The following is a 23,016-nucleotide window of genomic DNA, read 5'->3' on the forward strand; positions in this document are numbered from 1 at the left end:
TTAACTCTAGTACTTGTTGAGGGCTTGCCTCCAATAACTATCACTGCTCTGAAGAGTATTTTGTTAGATGGGGCCAGGATGGGGAGGGGGTACATTACACCCATTATTTCAAATATCTCCCATTACTGAGAATAGATTAGAAAAAGAATAAAAGTAGATCTCATCATGAGGAGACCTTAAAGAATGCCATTCTCTGCTGGTTTAGGATGCTGTGGTCTGTAATTCAATGGTAGTTTTATGAAGTATGTAGTCTACAGAGGTGACTGTGTGAAGAGAATCTTGGTATAACAGTGTAAAGTGCCTTAAAATTAATTTTTTAAATGGAGTACAGTTCTTGCTGCACCATGTTTCCAGTAGAAGGCAAGGCAGGGGGAAAAAAATGACTGATACTGGTTGCTATGGCAGCAAGTGCAAAAAGTGAGTCTGAATTCTGTGTCAAGGTAATGAATTTAGCATCTACAGGAAAAGAAATGGATTTCCTGTCACACACTGTAAATCCACCACAGGAAATGAACACATTGTAGTCATTTTGGGATGTTTAAAACCCATTTAAGATGTGCAAAAGTGGTAGATAGAGTGCATCAGATTTCCTCAAGGGACTCAGTTTTTCCCCATCAGTGTGTTTTCATCCACGTCTGTGATTGGGAGGAGGAAAGAACCTTCCACATGAATCTAGCAGTTTGGACTCAGCGGGTCCCAAAGTGATGATGGCATTGCCAAGAGTTTTCCTCAAGGCCTTATTTTTGCTCTGGACTGCAGAAAGCTTCTTCTCAGGGAATGACTTCAAGAAGGTATTTCGTCCCTCCTTGACTCTTGACCATTCTCTTGTTCTTACTGTTGTCAGTGTGAAATGGTATGGTGGGCTCAAAATCTATGTGAGGAATAAACATCCTTTAATAGGAGCTGCATTGAGCTCCCTAATGCCAACATTCATCCTTCTCTATAATTTCTTTAGGTCTCCGCTAGTTTTTCTAAAACAGAAGGATACAAAAAAGTATCTCTAGATTTTGTTGAAAAAAAAAAATTCTGTATTAGGATCTGCAAGGATCAAAAACAAGGATAATGGTAATAATGCTCTTTCATTGTACTTTCAGACAAAATTGAAAACTTGCTATCCTAGGAGCCTCTTTCCCATCTTTCAAGTGTGCTTAGACTCAATCTTCAAAGAAGTCCACGTAAAAGTGCTATTAGCACAGAATATCTTCACATCACTTTGCAATTCAGTAACAGCATACTGATGCCAGTGAAATCATAATTCACACCACTGTTATTTCTATTGTCTCTGAGAATAATGCAGTCAGAATAAAGTGAAGTACAAAATCAAATCCTCTGTCAATTGTTGATATTGCTTTATCAAATGCTAAGTAAAGACTAAAAGCAGAAAGCATGAGTTGTCCCAGTCCACTTAGGTGGAAAACAAAGAAACAGAATTCCCAAGTATAAACTTGGCTGAACCCATTTGGAAGCCCAACTTGCTTATTGCTTTAGAAATTAATGGACTGCAGATGTTACTATATTTTAACAGCATATTGTACCCAGATCAGAGACTGTGCATGGTCCCAGTAGGACAGATGTTTTGTGCAGTCAGTGGAAAATTCAATCAAATAAGCTGTAATTGCAAAAGTAATTAAAGTTCATTACTTACAGTAAATACACTCAGAAAAAATCAATGGCTAAGAAAAAGCAACTTTATTCTTCTACCAGCATACCAGACAAAATTGAAAATGAAAGAATTTGATCACTAAAACACAGAGGATTCTCTTGCAGTGTAGAGGCAAGTAAATATTTGCAAAGTAATAAAAGTTAAGTTAAAATATCCAGCAATGCTTCTTATAATGAATATTTGAGTTGACAAAATTATGGGCATAGAATATCACCAAACACAACTGAAAAAGATTTAGGCATATAATAAACTTCAAAATAGTTATGTAATTTCAAAATTGTACCATCGGGAATATTATATAAGAGGTTAAAAATGTAATAGATTTTGCCAGTTTTCTCCAATCTCAATATCTGGTCTTTTAGAATAGACCTGAAGAGTGTTTGAGGACTTTTTTGTCCTCAAAAGTTCAGTGAATTGTTACCAGTAATGCATATTATAATAGTAAAATAATAGCTATCATTTTTATCTACCTCCCCTGTACTTAGCAAAGTGCTAAGAACTTTACAATAATCCAATGAGATGGGTTCTGTTTACCCATTTTACAGACGAAAATAATGAGCTTTAGAGAAATTAAATAACATCCCGCTATCACACCTTAGTGGAGAAACCGTGATGACAAACTACACAGTTATACTCCAGAGGCTATATTCAAATACTTGACTATATTGTCTCGGAAAGTTGGGGGTCTTATTTATTCAAATGTTATCTATTTCAAATAGTTATTTGAGGTAGCTATAACATTTTTAAAATCATGAAAGTTATTCATGAATATTTAAAAATCTCTCTTGAACTTATTTACATTTTCACTCTGTAGTGATCATTATGTAAAGTGTTTTTTTGGTACTAATACTTCAAGAGTCAAAGAGAGCCCCTTTATTTTACATACTCTGCATTTAATGAATTAAGAATCCAGCTCACATTTTCCATTAATTAAAAAAATTTTAGGTATGTCTTCATTTACTCTTGTTTTTTTTTTTTCATTATTTTTATTAAGCTCTCTTTTCTTCCCATTTGTACTAATATGGAACCCATTTATCTACTTTATCACACTATTATTATTCTTTAAATTACTTTTCATGATTTTTCAGGTCCTTTATCTCTTAACAGATGGCAAATTGGAATTATAAAAATCATTTAACTTTGAGTAACGCCAAGCTAATATTTTCCATATTGTTTTTTCCTGGTAATGATTTTTTATTATAATAACACACTGGTTAGGAGATTCAAGAAAAAGCAGTTACTTCTTCCTAAAAACTTTCCTAAGCTATAATTAGTAATACACTAGTTTCCAGTTTTTCTTTTCATTTTTTCTAAGTATCTCATATTTACCAACATAAAGGATTTAAAATTTCAAATACTGTTATCCTGAATTTTTAAAATGCACCAATTGAGAGGTTTTTTTTTTTTTTAGTAGAAATGCTTGTTTTTGATGATGTTATTGATTCTTCTTTTGATTCTATTGACTCTTCTTTTAAACTTTCTGCACATGGTAGCTTAGTTAGCATTGAAACTGAGGTATCTGCTTTCAATTATGTTTCACTAGAAATAATTTTACCACATTGGAGGTAATTTACAAATATAAGGAGAGAAAAAAGCAAAATGCAAGTTAAGAAAAATAGCCTGAAATTTAACCTCAAAGCCATTCATATATAAATGTTGGGCTAATCCACTGCTTCCTAAATTACGGGTCTTGGTACACTAGCTCCATAACATTTAATGAAACAGTTCTATTGTTTGGGAAATCAGTAATTAAATGAGTTAAACAAGTTTCTATACCCCAGAACTCAGTTCTTAAATTATACAAAAGTTCATTAGGAATTTCCAAGGGAAAAACATAATATAAACTATTTTCCACATTCCTTTGGCCCCAAAGCCCTTGTATTTATGGATTTGCTCTCAATTCTAAAGCTCTATGGAACACACACTGGGAAATGCATGGGTAATTAATATATTCCACAAACTACCATTATAAACTAGAATGATTTCTACATACAAAATGTCTAGCAGTGGATATTTTGGGTATTGTTATTATATAAGGATTTATTCCAGTTGGAAGGATTCTGGAGATGGTCAACACAGAAGGAACATTGTTGAGGAAAGGCGAAGCAGGGTGACAGGCAACATATACTATTTATTACCAACATAACCTCAAAACTTAGCTAATTGACTTTATTATCATCCCTCTTGTTTTCAGATTTTCATTCCCATGTAAGTATTTGAAATCATCAAGACACTTTTTTCACTAACTACATTTAGCTACTTCCATTTTCCTGTAATATACATTAACACAGACATTAAAAAGTATGTAAAAAGGTTGTCCTTTCCGTTCAAAGTATTTAAGTTGTTAAAGCACAATGTTAGCAATATTTTTAACAACAACAACAACAAAAAAACTGTGGTTCTCTTTAAATAGAGTAAGTCTCCAGCTGGCTCATTGATTTTTTCTATCAAAACTTGCTATATTTCCTAAGATCCTTCAAAAATCTCCTGGGAAACTGGGGACCTGCCAGCTTATAAAAAATACATCACTCCCCTATATATTACATCAAGTTGTTGAATGTGTATGGATTGTGCTTACACTATCTGCTGAGCAATGAGAAAGCTGAACCAGTGGCAGTATGAAGGAAGTTAAGAATCACAAATTATTTAAGGTTTTTAATTTTTAAATGTTCATACTACTTACACTTTTTCTTATATAATATTGAAAATGCTGCAAGGTAAATGTCTTTTCTTCTCCAGTGAGGTCTTAGTTTCAATAAATATCATCAGTTCCTAAGGTAAAATTTGATGTAGCATCTTTAACAAATTTTTCTGGTCAGGGGCGCCTGGGTGGCTCAGTGGGTTAAGCCTCTGCCTTCGGCTCAGGTCATGATCCCAGGGGCCTGGGATAGAGTCCCACATGGGGCTCTCTGCTCAGCAGGGAGCCTGCTTCTCCTCATCTCTCTCTCTGTCTGTCTCTCTGCCTATTTGTGATCTCTCTCTCTGTCAAATAGATAAATAAAATCTTTAAAAAAAAATTTTTTTTCTGGTCAAAAGGAGAAAGATATTTCCAGATTTAGGGTGGCATTGGAGCAGTTTCTGAGCAGCTCCAGTACTCAGAATTTGACCTGATTGCCCAGCCATTTACCTTCATAAATAGCATCATTCTTTTGGATATAGAAGATTCTGTCTTAAAGCACAAGCTCTTAGAAATACAAATGTCCTAGGGTAGAATAATGTCAAATGATAGGAGTCAACTAAGAACAAAGACCTTTGCTTTGAGGATGAGAGGGCAGAGGGGAGGAAGGAAAATGGTATGGGAAAGTATGGAAAAAATGTTTTACCTCCTTCAAACATATCTTCCCTGTGGGCACAAAATGTTCCACCTGCAAAATAATTAATGGCAAATAAAATTGCAGAAAAGCTCCCTGAGAGGCAGATATTGGGAAACAAGAAGAGTCCCATTTTTACTTCATCTAGCATCCTTTTGCTTGTTTGAATGATAGAAGTCTTTTTAAATGAAACAATTTATGAAATTTAAAACATTTTTTTTAAGTTTGAGGGTTTAACTTATCAACCCAGGAAACAGAACATAAAGGAGAAATAAGACCTCAGAGTTTTCCCCCTCATACAGCTCTCCCAGAGTTCAGTTGCGGGCCTAATTCAGAAACCAAGACTTGACCAGTGGAGGCAGAAGTACACCCAACCCTCACTCTTCCCAAAGCAAAGATCCAAAGGAGGATCTCTTTTTCTGCCTAAATTTAGTGCAAATTTCACAACTGCATGAATGGTGAATGATATAATGAGATAAAATCTGAAAACAGATGAGCATTATCAATTTTCTTTTCTCAGTAATGGAAAACTCAAAGAAAACACCTCTGAGTTAATGCATCAGCCCTGAATGTAAAGTGAATTTGGAAAATTCTGGTTAAACAACTTTAAAGTTTTCATATAATCAGGGGGCCTCAAAGAGTAAGGAATTTGGTGAACACTTTTAAAGATAATATTGTCACTCTTTAAAGAGTGATAACACTCTCTTTAAGAGTGATAACACTCTTAAGTGTTATCAGCAAAACACTTAAAAATGAGATGAGTTGGGGTGCCTGGGTGGTTCAGTTAGTTAACTATCTAACCCTTGGTTTGGGCTCAGGTCATGATCTCATGGGTTGTGAGATGGAGCCCCGCGTCTGGCTCCATGTCCAGCGGGGAATCTGCTTGAAGATGCTCTCCCTCTGCCCCTCCCCCGCCCAATAAGTAAATAAATCTTTAAAAAGCTAAAATGAGATCAGTTACCCCTTTTTGTAATGTATGTCTTAAACCTGAAAACTTTTGTTACCATTGGTTTTCTCAATACATAATAGTGTTAAAGGATAAAAATCCATTTCTTCTTTCTATTTCTATTTATATAGAAAAGAGTAGAGCAACTGGACCAATGGAACCACCACTCATAATGGAGTCTGCCACATTTGACACTAATCTTTTTTCCTCACTAAAGAAAATAAAACATTAAAATTAAATTAATCTTTGTCCAATTTTATTCCCTATTCCTCTTTCTCCCCAGAAAGCAATTAACCAGAATATCCAGGCATTTGAAAAATAATCATGCCACACATTCATGTATCCATATACAGTTTTGTTATTTTTGAATTTTACTTAGAGGACATCATTGCTAAATAGTTTTGTGCAAGTCAGACTTTTACTCAATATTATTTTTCATCTAATTTATCCCTGTTGGTACATGGATCTAGTTTATTCTTGTAACTACATCAGAATATTCAAATTCTATTTTCATTTTTATTTCTTAAAGAATTTAATTATTTTAAATGAGTTCTTACTTAATGACTTTTGTCTGCTTCCCTATCTCCTTCCCTTCCTAGCCTTTGATCCCAACACACACACAGACATACACACACACTTATTCAGTGTTTTTACTTTAGGCTTCCCCATCCCCAAATTCTATTGGTAAATGTTCTGGAGTCCAGCTTCCCAGCTCTAAGTGTACAACAGGCTGAAATGCAGAGGGTGACCAGGAAATAGCTGAACTTTTGTTAGGATCCCTTTTAGGTGCAGTAATTACATGTAGCTCAGAAAGTTTTTGCGACGGAGTATAAACAAATGAAAATTGGCGGGCTATGTTTGGAATGTCCTATTAGTTTTCCCAAAGGGTTAACAGTTAAAATGACACTTTAGCAACAAAAACTAACAGGGTGTATGAATCACTGACGTAACAGGGTGTTTCCATTAATAATGCTTTTCAGCTGTGCAATTTGGAAAGGAAAGTGAAAAGGAAGGGGGGCTCATCAGCTCATGCAGATAACTGAGCTCTCTCATAAAGCTTTGCTGGTGGAATTGACATTGTTCTGGATGGAAAAATGCTACAGCTTCCCTGTCCCTAGTTCTCTTTGATTCAATTTCTGCACTTAATTAGTATTACATTCTCTTCCTTCACACTGATACACACACACACACACAGTGTATCTACAAGGTCACACCACAAACCTGAATATTCAAAATAATTTAACTGTATTTTTATGACTTTATTTGTTCCACATATTGTGACAAATCTGTTACTTCTACCTATAGATGTTTCAGTACTGAATGTCAATAAATTAAAATAATTATGTGCATGAGAAAAAAGCAGCTCAAGCTAATTTTCATCCCCTCCCCTAAAAATTATGATTTACTTTTTAATTACCCCACAGACTAATGATTATATTTAGAGAACTTCATATATCACAGTGATTTTATATTGCACAATTTAAATGAGGAAAACTGTTCTCTAGGTGCTATAAAATAAAACAAACAACAAAAAGCAAAAATAAACCTTGTTCTTGGGTAGTTTACATTCTAATAAGTGAAATGACACCATCAGAAATGAAAGTAACATTGACTATAAATATATTTTAATAGGGAAGAAGAAAGAATTCTATCAACTATACACATAAAGAATTGAGGCATCCTAAGACAGGATAGGATAGGACACTCAGAATTCTAAAATTTCAGTCCCTTTCCTGACTCTATCCTTACTGATTAGCAGCATACCTGACACATGGTAATTTCCAATGAACATTTGTTGATTTACTGTACTGAATTGAGACATCACAGCTCCTCAAAGTCTTCTTTCCTCACCCACAAAAGGGGACAAGAGATAATTCATAAAATTCTTGTGATGATGGTGGGAGTGCCTGCGTAGACTAATCAGTTAAGCGTATGCCTTCAGCTCAGGTCACTATCCCAGGGTCCTGGGACTGAGCTCCAAGTCAGGCTCCCTGCTCAACGCAGAGCCTGTTTCTCCCTCTCCCTCTGTCATTCCCCCTGTTTGAACTCAATCTCTCTCTCACTAATAAATAAATAAAATCTTCAAATATTCTTGTGATGATCAAATATAATATGTGAAAATATATTATAGTAAGTTTTAAGGTACTAGAGATTTATTGCTCATTCTGTGCAGAATTTAAAAGTATGAGTCTCAGAATTATTAAAGCTTGTGCAACACAATATTAAGGTGACTTTCCTGTCAGTAGCCTGTGGTGGAAATTTAAAAGAAGGAAACACTTGTTTCCTCCTTGTTATCCTTCTCCTATGGCTACCACCACTCCCCCACCCCACCTCCTTACCCTCCCCTAGTGGTTATGAGGTAACTGACCTTCCAAACTTGTAACTTCCTTTTCCATGGGTGAGTGGGACTTTCTCTCTGCAGAATGTGAAGCAGAGACTACCTCCATGCTTATAATCTGACCTTAAATTGAAACCAATCAATATTTCCTCTATAGGCCCCAGCACAGTGACCTTAGAGAGGAAGATTTAATAAATGGATTTTGTAAAGCTGTGGAGTCATCTGTGATTTTAAATTCTCATTCTAGGCCAAACCTCTGGCTAGGAATAATGGAAGATCTGAGTGTATATAACCTGCAATTTCCATGTTCTGTGGTAGCCTAAGAAAGAATGACCAGTCTGCAATAAAAGCACGGAATCATAACAACGGTGATCAAGAGATAATGAGAAAACTGTTCTCATGGTTTAAACATCTGAATCACACCTTCAGATAACATTTATTGTCCAAGAATAGGAACATTCTGAGCATTATGACACGGACCAAACTTTCTATACAAATCCTCAAAGCAGGCATTGCACTACGACAGCATACCATGTATCAACTGCTAATCTTCTCGTGACATTCTGTTCTATAACATTTCAGTGATGGTGTACAAAAGAAGAAGGATCACTAAACCTACAAGGGAGGTGGTAAGAATTATCCAAAAAGAAAGAAGGAAGAAGGTGGGGAGGACAGGAGATATGAAGGAAGGAATGGAGATGGGATGATCCTTGGATAAAACAGTTTAAGAAAAGAAAGAAAGAGAGGAGAAAAGAGAAGAGAAGGGAAGAGAAGAGAAAAAGTAATATATGGCATTCAGTCCAGCTTGGCATATTTGAGAGAGACGATTTTATTAGGATATTTTACTATTGACAGACTTTTCATTTAAATGTAAATTGTGTATATATTCGTAGTAACCCTCCACACATAAATCAACTTGCTTCCAGCTACATGCATTCCGCTCAGATATGCCAATAGAATGTTGGGATTTCAGGAAAAATTAAAAATGCAGTAAGACTCCGTGAACGATGTCATTCATTAATTATCAATCCAGCTATTTAGAATTTTTCAATCTTTGGTTTAAATTTATTCTTCCTCATATATAACATGTATCTAATACATTTATCATTATGACATTTTTTGCAGTGCTCAACCCAAAGTATTTATTCTCTCTCCTTGTGTTCATCTCTCTCTCTCTTCTGTGTTATCTGTTTAAACTGGTATGTATGTTGTGGCATAAAACTAAGTAGCATAAGGAAGGAGTGATTATGAAGAAAGAATGGGGTGATTTTAGAAATAGAAAAGTTCTTGGGTAGGTGGTTTTGAAACAGAGTACACTGGGTTTCTGATGATATAGAAGCTTTTTTTCGGAAAGTGTTTTCCTTATTTTACGAATCATCTGGCCCACAGTCTTCTGCGTTTTTCCTCTCTCTACTCTCCTTTGCTTTCTGATGGCCTTTTATCCTTTTTCTCTATGTTTCTGTCAACATTGGAGACTACTGCTTTAAGATTGTTTTCTCTCTTCCTTCTGACAGGATCTTTCACGGGAAGTCTATTTGTGGGTGAACCCCAGCTTCTTCAGCTGTAAGCAAAAGAATACAGTCCCAGATTCTCACCACAAGCCACATCTAAAAGTGAATCACACTCAAGCAGATGTTGTTTCCCACAGGAACAATGTACTGTTTGAGGTGGTCATTCCTAACGAAAGAGTCAGCCTCAAGTGAATCGTAAACATGACCAACAATAGGTTTTAAAATGAAAATACAATAATTATCATATACTGGAAAAGATCGCTAAGATCCAAGTCCCAAGAAACGGATTTTAGTGCATTAATTATATTAGTAGTTATAATACGGATCCCTACTATAAAGTGAGCATCCGGATAAAGACAAAAGCCTTCTTTAACTTAGTCTAAATCTGATATGCCAGTTACTTTAATTAAACAAATGGGGAGAAATTTCACAATTATTAATCCGGATAAACACACACACACATACATTCAGCTTCTTTAACAGTTTGAAATTACATACAAATTTAAAAGTATATAAAAAACTAGGTGCCAAGATCAGCCCTCCAAATTACCAACCATCCATCTTGCCTGGGACCAAAGGCATGCCCTTGGGTGCCCTTGGGTGCCTTGGGTGCAAACTTGAATCACTGTAACCATGAAAGTTCCCCGGGTTAAGCGGGCGATTGGGTTACCCAGCTCCCCAAGTACAGGGTGAGAATTTACCGTGGACCTGAAAGAAAGCATTTTTTCTTGCTGTCTGGTTTGAATGCTAAGAATTATTTATGCATTTACAGAAGTATAAAATTAGGGTAAGAAAACAGAGCTATTAGGATGAGAAAGAAGACATGAATTGAACTCTTAAGAGTGTTTGGCAGGATGGAGTAGGAACTTGTTAGGGGAAATTATGGAAATTGATATTTACTATGCACCCTCTTTTTAAAGAATGGCATTTAGCCTATAAATGTGTACGTTCAATCATCAAAAAATACAATCAATATGCAAAATTCTGTATTTGCATATAAAGAGATAGCCTCCTTATGTGGAAGATTAAAAGAAACCAATTTTCCTCATGCTGCTGTTTAGTGTCTAATGAGGGATTTCAACCTATTTCAATTGAGAGGACTCTTTAGCATTCCATCCAAGGCAAAGTGCCCTAGCTGGCATGCATGATACGCTGATTCTAAAGGGAAAACAAATGAATAGCATAATTGTATTTTCAAAACACTTTAAACAGCTTTGATGTCTGGAAAGTCACTTCACCTTTTGCTGACAAATAATGTCAATTTTCCTTTGATCTTAAAAAAAAATGCAGGTATAAAGCAAGATTCTCAAATCAGTATATTTTTCAGTTCAAAATTTTTGAAAAATAGAAGCCAGAATCTCACCTATTACTACTATGCATTCAGCACAAAGCCCATTATAAATTCGTGTGGAGCTAAATGTAGAAGGGAAATTCTGAAGGATTTTTCTGGACGCATGTCTCAAGTATCTGCCCTGAAAGTCTCCTGCAAGAGGTGATATTAAATAAGCTCATTGCATTTCTCAAGGATCTTCACACCAGCCAGTGTTTTCTCCCTGCCAGCCTATGAACCACACCTCTCAGACTTGGGGACAAAATTTAAGGAAAAGCATCTTTCATTTCTCAAACGGTAGTTTTGCTTTTAGAGATGCAACATTGACTAGAGGAAAGTCATGTGGATTTGGGATCCTAAGATTTTCTTTTTCTGAATCTTAGCTTCACTAATATGCTTGAGATAAAGCAGGTCCTACGAGTCTCTGAGCCTGCTTATATACCTGTAGCACTGTACAGTGCCACTTGATCTATCCACCTCACAGAGGAACTTTGAAGCATCCACTGTACTATGTAAGATAACAATTGGCAAACTTTGGTTTTGATCGTTGGGATAGTTCACATATCACCCAAATGCTGTCCTGATAGTGTTACGTAACGAATGCTACCCCTTGCAGTGTTCTCATTTCCTTTGTTCTAACTGAAGGATAACTACATCTAATAACAAGGATGCCATTGTGTGAGCAATTCATGTATGTAGTGCTAAGGGGCACATGACTCTCTCTTCCTAGTGAGGAGTCCAGTCACTGTTCCACAACAAAGAATGAGCTGGAGACGTTCAACAGCACACTCCTGGCTTTATTAAAGCAATTCCCACCAACAAAATCTTCCATCAGAGCAGATCCAGCTCTACTGGCAGTAGCTCTGGGCTGGCTGCTTTTGCAAGATCAACTCTTAGCACAGACCTGCTAACTACCGGAGTTTGGTCTCAGAGGTGTCAATGCCTGCCCTGCCCTGACAGGTGACTCTGGTCAGCTCTCCAAAGCAGCTTCCTATGTCTTGGCAAGTCTTAGCTCGGTGTCGCTATCTTGTACAATCTGTTCAACAAATGCTTATCAAACTCCTGCAATTTGCCCAATACTGTATTTGATGTTAGGGATAAACAGGGAAACATAATATGGCTGCCCTTGAGACATTTATAAGCTACTAATAGCCCCAGGCCCATAAATGGAAGAATGTGGTTAAATGTTCTGCAGTGGTCCAACCAGCAGTCGGGGAGCATCAGAAGACAGATTCCTGCAGCACTAAACTATTGGTTGATTCAGACCTTGGTCCACTCTGAGCATTCCATGCTCAGTTCTTTCAAAGAAATAGATGAAGACTTCTAAGCCTGGGATCCACAGACAGAGTCTCTGGTATCAAGAGCATTCTAAGAGAATTTTGTGTATGTGCATTCTTTCATTTCAGAGATAATCTCAATTACGTAAACCAAAGTCAGACAACTTTTTTTGTAAAAGACAAGATGGTAAATATTTCAGGCTTTGTGGACCACACAATCTCTATCACAGCTGCTTGACTCCACCATTATAGCAAGAAAGCAACTGTGGGCAATAACAAAAAAAAAAATTTAGGCATGACTAAGTTACAATAAAACTTTATTTAAAAAATAGGTGTGGGGGCTTGCAGATTAGGCCAGCAGGCCAGAGTTTGATGATCTCTGATTTAAGTCAACATTTTATAACATAATACTACTTACTATGTGATTTCATTGGTGTTTAGAGTGTGTTTAGGAAAGGGTTAGAGCCAAAAAGCATCAAGATACAATATATAAATATAAACTTTTTGTAAGTCATTCAGAGAGAGTGCACTCTTTCTCTCTCTCTCTGAAAAGAATAATGGGGTACCTGAGTGGCTCAGTCAGTTAAGCTCTGACTCTTCATTTCTACTTGATTCTCTCTCTCCCTCTGCCCCTCCCAGCTATTCTCTCTTTCTCTTCTCTCTCATTCTCTCTCTCTTAAAAAAAAGGGGGGGGGGGACAGGGGGCACCTGAGTAGCTCAGTTGGTAAAGTGTCGCCCAGGTCATGATCCTACAGTCCCAGGATGGAGCCCTGCATCAGGCTCCCTGCTCAGTGGGGACTGCTGCACCCTCTCCCTCTACCCCTCACCCCACTCGTTCACCCTCTCTCTCTCTCTCTCTTTCTCTCTCTAGCTGTCTATAAATAAATAAATATTTTTAAGAAACTTATTTTTAGGGCACCTGGGTGGCTCAGTTGGTTAAGCAACTGCCTTTGGCTCAGGTCATGATCCTGGAGTCCCAGGATGGAATCCCACATCAGGCTCCCTGCTCAACAGGGAGTCTGCTTCTTCCTCTGACCCTCCCCCTTCTCCTGCTCTCTCTCTCTCCCTCTCTCTCTCGAATAAATAAATAAAAACTTAAAAAAAAAAAAAACCAACCTTTTTTTTAAATAAATGCAATTTTAAAAATATTTTTCAAAAAAGAGAAAGGCTTCCTATCTCAATGGCATAGGGAGTTCATTGCATGGAACACAGCCTTGTAGACATGCCAAACTAAAACGCTTCTGTGCTCTGGGAGAGCAGCTCCATATTCATATTGCCTTGTGAAGATATCACTATACATGGCAACTTTCAATAATTCACCATCAGAAAATATATAAATGCAATGAAAGGGGCTTTTCTGCTTACCAGTATTTTTTGTGGTTGTTGTTTTGACATCATTTAGGAGAATATATGTTAATATTGATTTTCCCAACAAAACAGTTGATTCGTAGTTAAAAGTAAGTTTACTGTCAATCGTCATCATCATCAAAGTAATAAAAAAACAAAGAGGGTTTCATTACATAGACATGGTTGATTAATCATTGGCCACATGATTGAACTCAATTTCTAACCTCCCTTTCCCCACTGCTGTTGGGCTGGATCAAAGTTATAACCTTCTAATTAGGTGGTTGTTCTTTCCAGTAAACAGTGTGTTTCTAAAGCTATCTAGGACCCCACCTTGACTCATCTCAGTAGCACTACGAAGACACTACTGTCACTTAGGAAACTCCAAGGGTCTTTGAAGCTCCCTGCCAAGAACTGAGAACAAAGACCATACACATTGTTTATTATACCACAAAACTTGCAAGAAATGTAAAGAACGCCAGTGGGAAAAGAGCATAGTAAGCAAGGGAGAATGGTGCAAAATGGTAGGGCCAAGCTTTGCTGCATGCTAGAATAATGTGGGTATCTTTAAAAAATAATGTCTGTCTGCTACCCTCAGACAGTCTAATGTAAATGGAAAAATGCAAAAAAAAAAAAAAAAAAAAAAAAAAAAAACCCCAAAAACAAAAGAGGGCATCAGAATTTCTTAAAGCACACCATGTAAATCTAACGTACAAAATATTTGGAAACCACTGATATTAATTAAGGTTGAAAGACAAGAAATTAATCAGACAAAACCCTTAAGGGCAGGTAAGTACTTTAAATTTTCTTCTAAGTCTAATGGGAAGCTGCTGAAAGAATTTTGTGTATGTGCGTTCTTTCATTTCAGAGATAATCTCAATCATGTAAACCAAAGTCTTAAGAAGGGAGTAATAAAGCTATTTTTATAATAGCTATATGATACACCATGAAGTATAGTGAAATAGAAGTATGGAAGAATGAAGACCAATTAGAATCAGATTCTAATGCTAGTGTAGGCAGTTAGGTTCTAACAAGATACCTGGAGGTCAGGAAGAAGGAAGTCATGGTCAGCTAGGCAAGGTCCAAGGTCTGTCCCAGCAGCACTCCACAAGAAGCCCAATCAAACCAGAAAGGCCCAAGATCTCAAGTGCCATGACAGGAAACTGCTGACTGAATTAGGAAGAAAAAGGGAAAACCTCTGCTTATTGCTCCAAGTAGTGAATATTCCCCCTGCTAGTTAAGAACTGCAGATAAAAGATAGTAACCCAAACCTCAGAGATACACCTCCCTCTCTCTCTCTCCCTCTCTCTGTCTCTTTTTCTTTCTTTTGCTAGCCTCCATCATATCTTGAGTGTACTTTTTGCTTTAATAAACTTTCCCACTTGTGTTACTCTTCCACTGTGCTGTGCATCTGTCCTGAATTCTTTCTTAAGACAACCAAGAATGTTCAGCAATTCTTTTGGGTTAGGCTGGGTCAAGGTCCCAGGACCTGGGGTCACCCCATTCACCCAGTAACTCTATGAGGACAAATCAGAAAACTTGATTTATATTTCTTTTTTTTTTTTTAAGATTTTATTTGTTTATTTGACAGAGAAAGATCACAAGTAGGCAGAGGGGCAGGCAGAGAGAGGGAGGGGGATACAGGCTCCCTGCTGAGCAGAGAGCCCGATGTGGGGCTTGATCCCAGGACCCTAAGGTCATGATCTGAGCTGAAGGCAGAGGCTTAACCCACTGAGCCACCCAGGTGCCCAAGACTTGATTTATATTTCTTGAAGGCTGGGTGATACAAGACTGGTGTCTGCACCAGCCCTGAGGAATTTAAAAGCCTAGAAGTGGGTAAGGCGGACAGTGGTAACTAGGAAGATGGCTTCATTGAGGGAACCTTTTCTATTGACAAGTTCGATGTGTGTGTTTTCCCTTTGAACTGGGAAGACGTGACCTTGTGTCTAAAAGTGACTTTGTCCAGGAAGTGTGGTAGAGACCCAGGCATAGGTGGATAACAAGGAGTTTTAAATAGTCAGTGAGAAAATGTCAAAGAACTACCAATAAGCAATCTGCAGTAACGGGAGAACTTCCAAAGAACCCATGCAGCCCACAGTAGAAGAATCCATTGTAAAACACTAACCAAGCCAGAAAGTATTGCACCAGCTCCCAGCAGTACCAGAAGAAACACCTTTACTGTCCCTTACTTTCCCTTCTCTTCTCCCTTCCATTTGGGGGGAACAATGTCATCTTTGCTTTGATGTGTGGGGTAGAGAAGCAGGGACAGAAATACGAGGCAATAAAAAAGAAAAGAATTCTACATTTCCTCTTCCCAGCAGGTGTGAGCTGAGAGAGAGGTAGGGCACCCAGCACCAGAGCTCACCAACATCCCTCTATTCCCTTTTTCAGGAAAATGAAGACACATTTTCCAGCCCCTTTCAATTACATGGGGCCTGGGACTATAAATAACTGAAACTGGACTGAAAATGCCATGTGTCACTTTCAGACTGCAACAATAAGAACCCTCTGTGTGACTCTGTTATTCCCTCTTTCCCAGCAGCAAGGAGGTCCCCACTCAACATGGCACCATCCCCAGAGAGACCGCTTTGATTACTGAGCTATTACAGAGGAGTTACTGCTTTGGTACTAAAGGACTTAGGATAAACAAAGAAAAAACAAACAAAAATCCAGAACTTGTGTTGGGTCTGTCTGTTACCACAGCACAACTTGATCTGTCCTAATTAATACAAGGATAGAAGATTTAACCTAGAACAAAATTTGGAGTCTGTATTACTACTTGAGACTGAACATACTAATTATTGATCTAAAAACCATTTCCAGGGTCAAAGAGCCTATAAGGCTTTTATTATCTAATAGCTTCTTTGAGATTTCAGCCAAGGGCAGGGAGAAAAAGAGCCACATGGACATTTGCAAGGTTTTGGGGAGGAAAAATTACATTGCTTTATTGTTTCAGCCTCAAAACTTATACTTCTATTGTGCTGATTATGGAAGGTTTCTGGAAATTCTCACTAACCTGGGTCAAACTATTTAAAAGATTACTTCATGTAACAAGGAAAATAATAGTATATAGATTTTTAAAAACTTCCTCTTGGAAGTTTGGGTTCTGAGTGTAGGTATAGATAGCGTTAAGTCGCAAAGGATTGAAAAGGAATGCCATCCCCCAGGAGTTAACAATTTTATGTTTCTGGAAGATTTTTATAACTTGAATAGACTGTCACACCATCAACTACTTGAAAAGACAGGCTTCGTTGTCTTAGATTACTGTTGGTTATCTCTGCCACAGCAGCGGGGATGGAGAGCCATCATTGCTTCAGAAATACAGCTATGCTGTTTAGATATCCATAGGCATTGTTTGACTAGTGTAGATTGCAAAAACAGCCACATTGCTCTGCTTTTTTTTCTCTGTGCTGCCAAGACTCAGGTCTAGTCTTTTGCCTTGATTTAACCAACAGACTGAGTTGAAGGAAGGAGCACAGTTCAAGTTCTGAGCTTGGGACTGATCTGGCTTCTTGCAACCCTGGAGTTGTCATCAGTCAGTCAGTCCAGGCTAGCGTGACAGAGGGTGAGAGATAGGCAGCCCAGTCACTTTTGTTGTCCCAGCTGATGACTAGCCATCCTCCTGAGAGAGATCTGCCCAGCAGACATTCGGGTGGCTGCCAACACATGGGGATCCCAGCTTAGACTGGAAGAACTAGAAGAATAGAAACTCCCAGCTGTGATCTCCACGCTGACCCGTAAGATTGCGAACAAAATTAACGGATGTTTTAATTCATTAACTTTTGGATGATTCTTTAAATGACAAAAGCTGGTTGAAAAAACAAGGATGAGATAAATACTGTTCGTAAGAAACTCTGCTAATTGTTTACGAATGGCAGCAGAAAGGAAAGGCTAAGTGTCATAAATGCTACATTTAGGGAGAGAGGGTTAGATTTTATAGCTACTCATTTTTAGGTCTTGTATTAGTAATTTGTGCTGTCTTAACAAAATTCCATAGACTGGGTGGCTTCAACAGAATTTTATTTTCTCACAGTTCTGAAGGCTGGGAAGTCCAAAGTCAAGGTGCTAGCTGATTGGTTTCTGGTGAGAACTTTTCCTAGCTTGCAGAAGATTGCCTTTTCTTTGTGTCCTCACATGACAGTGTCTCCCCTTCCTAGAAGGGCATAAGCTCTATAGGATGAGTGTCTCAGCCTCATGACCTAATTTAACTTTTATCACCTCTTCATGGGCTGTGTCTCCAGATAGAGTCACATTGGGGGATATGGCTTCAGTGTGTGAATTTGAGGGGAACAGAAACTTTCAGTCCATAATAGCTCGAAAAACACTATCATTGTTGACATTCCTAGAGTAAAAAACCACCACTTCGTTATTATAGGATTGAACGTCAGTAGTCCTTCCCCCCTCTTCCCCACTAAATGATTTTCCATAACACACATTAACTTAGGAATGCAACTTTTACATTATTACACTGAACAGATTATACAAATAAGTCTTTCTAAAATTTTTGCTATACAATCTGGCATTTTATGAAATGAAAGGATTACATTGGAAGAAATAACTTGCGCTTTAGCAGCTTTTTGGAAATCAAGGTAGCCTTTAAAACAAATCGCATTTGATGAAGCAAAATAGAAAAATAATTCTCAAAGGCGCACATACACATTCTGGCAGTTTAATTATCTCCCGTTCTTCTCGCACATTTTTATTTTTATATTTAGAAATAAATGGTCAACTTGTAATATTATTTGAATAACAAAATAGAAACAGTTACATTAAGTAAATGGCAAAGAATGTTTAAAATCTATTAGGTATTCCTATACTAAAAGTTTACTATAATGCATATAAAAAGGCCTTTATGCAAATTTTCTATTTCTTATTGTGCAATGCTGAGCAAATATTGTTGCTTGCTGCTATGTCGTTTTACACTTGAAGTGTTTATATTTTCTTAATAAAAGAATGCTTAAGTATTTAGCATAATATTTACATATTAAAATATCAAAGAATGACATATTCAGTTCTATGAATATTATTAGTGGTCTACTATTATGTGTTTTCATATTTTATACTCCAACTGCAGTCAATGGATATAGATCATTTGCTACCTGACATCATGAAGATATTTTCCTGTGTTGATAATTTTGTCTTTCGCATTTAGGTCTTTAATCCACCCAGACTTGATTTTATGTGTGCATAAAGTAGCATTTTGATTTGTTGTTCATATGGATACATTTGATCTGAACAGTATTTATGGAAGACATTGTTCATCCTCCACTAATCTTCCATGCCATCTTGGTCACATATATGCCTGTATATCTATATCTGCTTTTAGGCTGTCCATTTTATTTCATTAGTCTATTTCTGCACCCATACCACATTACCTTAATTATTATAGATCCGTAATAAATCTTAATATCTAATAAAGCAAGCCTTAGCTCTGATTTTTCTATTTCAAGACTGTCTTGATTTATGTACCCTCTTGAATTTACATATAAATTTTAGAAACAGCTTATTAATTTCTATGGAAAGAAAATGCTATAAATTTGACTAGACTTTTTTAGAGGTAAAATCAATTAATATAATTTATTTTTTAATTCATTTAGGTATTGTTTAATATCTTTCAATAAATTTTAAAATATCTCTCAGAGTTCTTGAGCATATTCTGTCAGATATGTTTTTATGTAACTTTTATGTTTGGTGTTATAAATATTCAAACCTTTTTGTTTGTATTTTTACCATTTATTACTGTTATTTGAGAACACTATTTTACTATGCAGATTTTTATTTAGCAACTTTTTCTTACTCTTCTACTAATTTGAATGATTATTTGCAAGTGTTTTTGTTATTTCTTATGCATAGCTATATGATTTGAAAATTAATTTTTATTTTTTTATTCTTTCCAATCATTACACACTTACTTCTTTTTCTTGTCATACTGCACTAGTTAGAAAAACTGGTAAAAAATTAAATAATAGAGGTATTGCTTGGAATCTAAGTCTTCTTCCTGAATTCAGAAACAAAGCTTCTCGATATTTTGTTCTCACTGTGTATAAAGTTCACTGTTGATTTTCAGTCACATTAAGGAAATTCCCTTCTGTTTCTAATTTGTCAAGAACATCAACATCAATGCACATTGTATTTTAATAAGTGCTGTGTGGGCAATTGTTGAGGTATTTTATGATCTTTAATTTTACAATATGACAAATTATATTAACGTTTCCATATTAATACTTTATCTTCCAGAAGTAAAAGCAACTTTGTCACATGGATTATACCATTTATACTTTTTGTATGTTCTAAATTCTTCTTGCTAGCAAATTACTTATGATTTTTGCATCATGTTTCTTAAATAAATTTTGCTCGTTTTTCTTTCTTTACTATCTTTGTTGCATTTGGCACTAAAATTACACTAGCCTCATAAATAAGCTTTTAGTGCCCTAAAAAAGTATGAGGACGTTTGCAAAAATTTACTTGAACACTGGTTTAAACTTGTTGATAGAGACTCTGTGCTTGGAATTTTCTTAGTGGAAAGATTTTTGACTACTGATTCACTCTTCTAGTAAGTAAAGGACCACTCAGACCTTCCAATTCTTTTTTGGGTAAATTTGTATATATATTTTTTTTCTTGAAATTTGTCAATGTAGTAGAAACATTTGAATTTATAGCATGAGGTTTTCATAAAACTTTCATAAATATTAAAAATCCCAGAAATACCCAAATGAATTGTAACTTATGTCCACTCAAAAACCTACACCTGACTGTTTATAACAGTTTTATTCATAATTGCTAAAACCTGGAAGCAAGTAAGATGTCCGTCGATAGGGGAATGGATAAGGAAACTGTGGCATATCCATACAGTGGAATATTTCCCACCAATAAAAATAAAGGAGCAATCAAGCCATGAGAAGACATTGAGAAAACTTAAATGCATATTGGTAAGTGAAAGGATTCAATCTGAGAAGGCTACATACCATGTAATTCCCACTATAGGACATTCTGGAACAGACGAAACTATGAAGGTTATAAAAAAAAATCAGTGGTTGCCAGAAGTTGGGAGAGGTGGAGGGAGGGATGAATAGACAGAGCACAGGGAATTTTTGGAGCAGTTAAATTATTCTGTATGATACTGTAATGTGTACATATAATACATTTATACATTTGTCAAACCTCATAGAATACACAGCACAAAGAGTGAACTCTAATATAAATTATGAATTTCAGTTAATAATAATGTATCAATATGGGCTCATCAATTGTAACAAATGTTCACACTAATGTAAGATTAATAGTAAGGAAAACTACACTCAGAGGAGAGAATGAGTATATGGGAATTCTCCATATTTTCTATAAACTGAAACTGCTAAAAAAATAGTCTATTAAATTAAAAAATTAATAAATAAGTGTTGTATTAACTTACTTGTCATATGACAACCATGTTTCCTAGTTTCTTTTATAATTGCATCAACATTTAACCATATTTTTCCATTACTGTATTACATTTTTATAATGATGGAATCCACAGCTGTCTAAATCCTGGACCTAGTTTCTTCTTTTACAAACTCTTTATGTACCATTAAAACACTACATTTTTCCTAATTGACTTATTTTACAGGTTATTACTTTGAGAAACAGTTTTAAGGAATGCTCTTATTAATGTTGGTTTCCTTTCTGAATAGCCTTTTTTTTTTAATTAGAGCTTTATTATTGTTGGCAAATTGTGATTTTTTTCAAGATCAATAAGATTTGCTCCACACCAGCTGCATCAACTCAGGTAATTCTTACCTTACCTCAATGTACACTTACCTAAAATGGTCAATTTAATAAATTTATTTATTTATATTAACACTATGGTCACATAAATCCAACAGAGTAGATATTCTACAACTTTAGACAAGTTCCATAACCCTGACTTATTGGTATTTTCCCCTTGATCATGGAAAACAGAAAAGAACCAACTTAGACAATTTTAAAAAAGTATATATCTCAGGACGCTCTGACTGTCCTATGTTCTCTTTCCTTTTGAAAGCAACTCACCTGCGCAAAGAGGAAAGCTTATTTATATAGCCTTGTGGTTGCCCAAGAGAATCTGGTTGTGTTTTACTTGAGATGTTAGGTTAATATGATTTTCTTAAACTTCATAACTCAATCCACCTTTTTTATTTGGAGCAGAAATTTTTCCCTTGAATTACAAATGATCTAGGTCAATTCTTTTGCATTGACTTAAGCAAAAAGTTGGAAATATCAGGCTGACTTTATCATATTCTCTGTAATTAAGCAGAGAATTTGTTTTCTGATATTAGTTATTTTTTCCCTAGTATTTGATTAGTATTTTCTTCTTTTGCTTATTCAATTTGTGGGAACTATAGGCATGAAAAGCATAGAGAAAAAAACTCTTACTGCATAAATTTTGAGGTTTAGTTTAGAATTGCACACTCTTTTATTTAGGATAAACTTTAAACTAATTAAATTATTTCTACTTCAAATTCCAAAATATCAAGAGCTATAATACTAACAGGAAGAAATGATGAAAATAGTCTTTTCTTCTTTTCTTGGGAATGTGCCCCTGTTTTGGAATTCATTGTACTTTTTTCACTTACGGATTTTGGGCACAAAATATCTACTATTTAGATATTTGCTAATAAAATTCATTGTCAAAGTCTGGAGCAGGCATTTTTTTAACTTTCTCAAAAAAAAAAAAAAAAAAAAAAAACCTCATAATCCTATATTTACTTTTTTAAAATGTCCTCTGGAATTCAAGAAAATTCTATAAACAAAAAAATTCTAAAAATCAGATGTCTACAGTAGGTCAGTTGCTTAGAAAACAGTTGTAGTATTACCATAATTGAACCTGTCCTGTCTAAAAGGAGGAGAACCCAGACCAAGTAGTTTAATAGTACTGATCACTAGTTACAATGGAAGAGGAAGACGTACAAAGACAATCAGAGAATGGTGAGGACACCCAGGGTTTCAATCAATACCCAGAAATTAGTGTCAGTCAAAAGTTATTCTAGAGTTGGGGAGACAAAGGAGGCAATGATGCTGCAAAAGCTTGAGCATACAGAACATACGGACAGGAGCTGGAATCGTAGATGAACAGCCACTTGTGGAAGCAAGGCCCAGTTGGGAACTGGGATCATGGCAAGGTTTGGCTCAATAAAAATTATGGCCACAGAGAGAAGGTCTGCTAGAAAGAGAAGGAATTATGGGGACTCTGTCTCTACAAAAAATGTATCCCAAAGCCAAGAAAGAAGGCAACAAAGGAACCTGGTTTCTCTCCCATTGTCCTCCATTTTTTTTTTATT

At 36.1% G+C, this 23,016-nt stretch overlaps 1 pseudogene; it reads left to right on the forward strand.

Moving 5' to 3' along the window:
• The window catches only part of LOC106003419, a 53,791-nt pseudogene that overhangs the window by 29,172 nt on the left and 1,603 nt on the right, over positions 1 to 23,016 (forward strand).

The sequence above is a fragment of the Mustela putorius genome, unplaced genomic scaffold (genome assembly GCF_011764305.1).
Source record: "Mustela putorius furo isolate JIRA1106 unplaced genomic scaffold, ASM1176430v1.1 tig00000450_pilon_pilon_pilon, whole genome shotgun sequence".
NCBI classification, from domain to species: domain Eukaryota; kingdom Metazoa; phylum Chordata; class Mammalia; order Carnivora; family Mustelidae; genus Mustela; species Mustela putorius.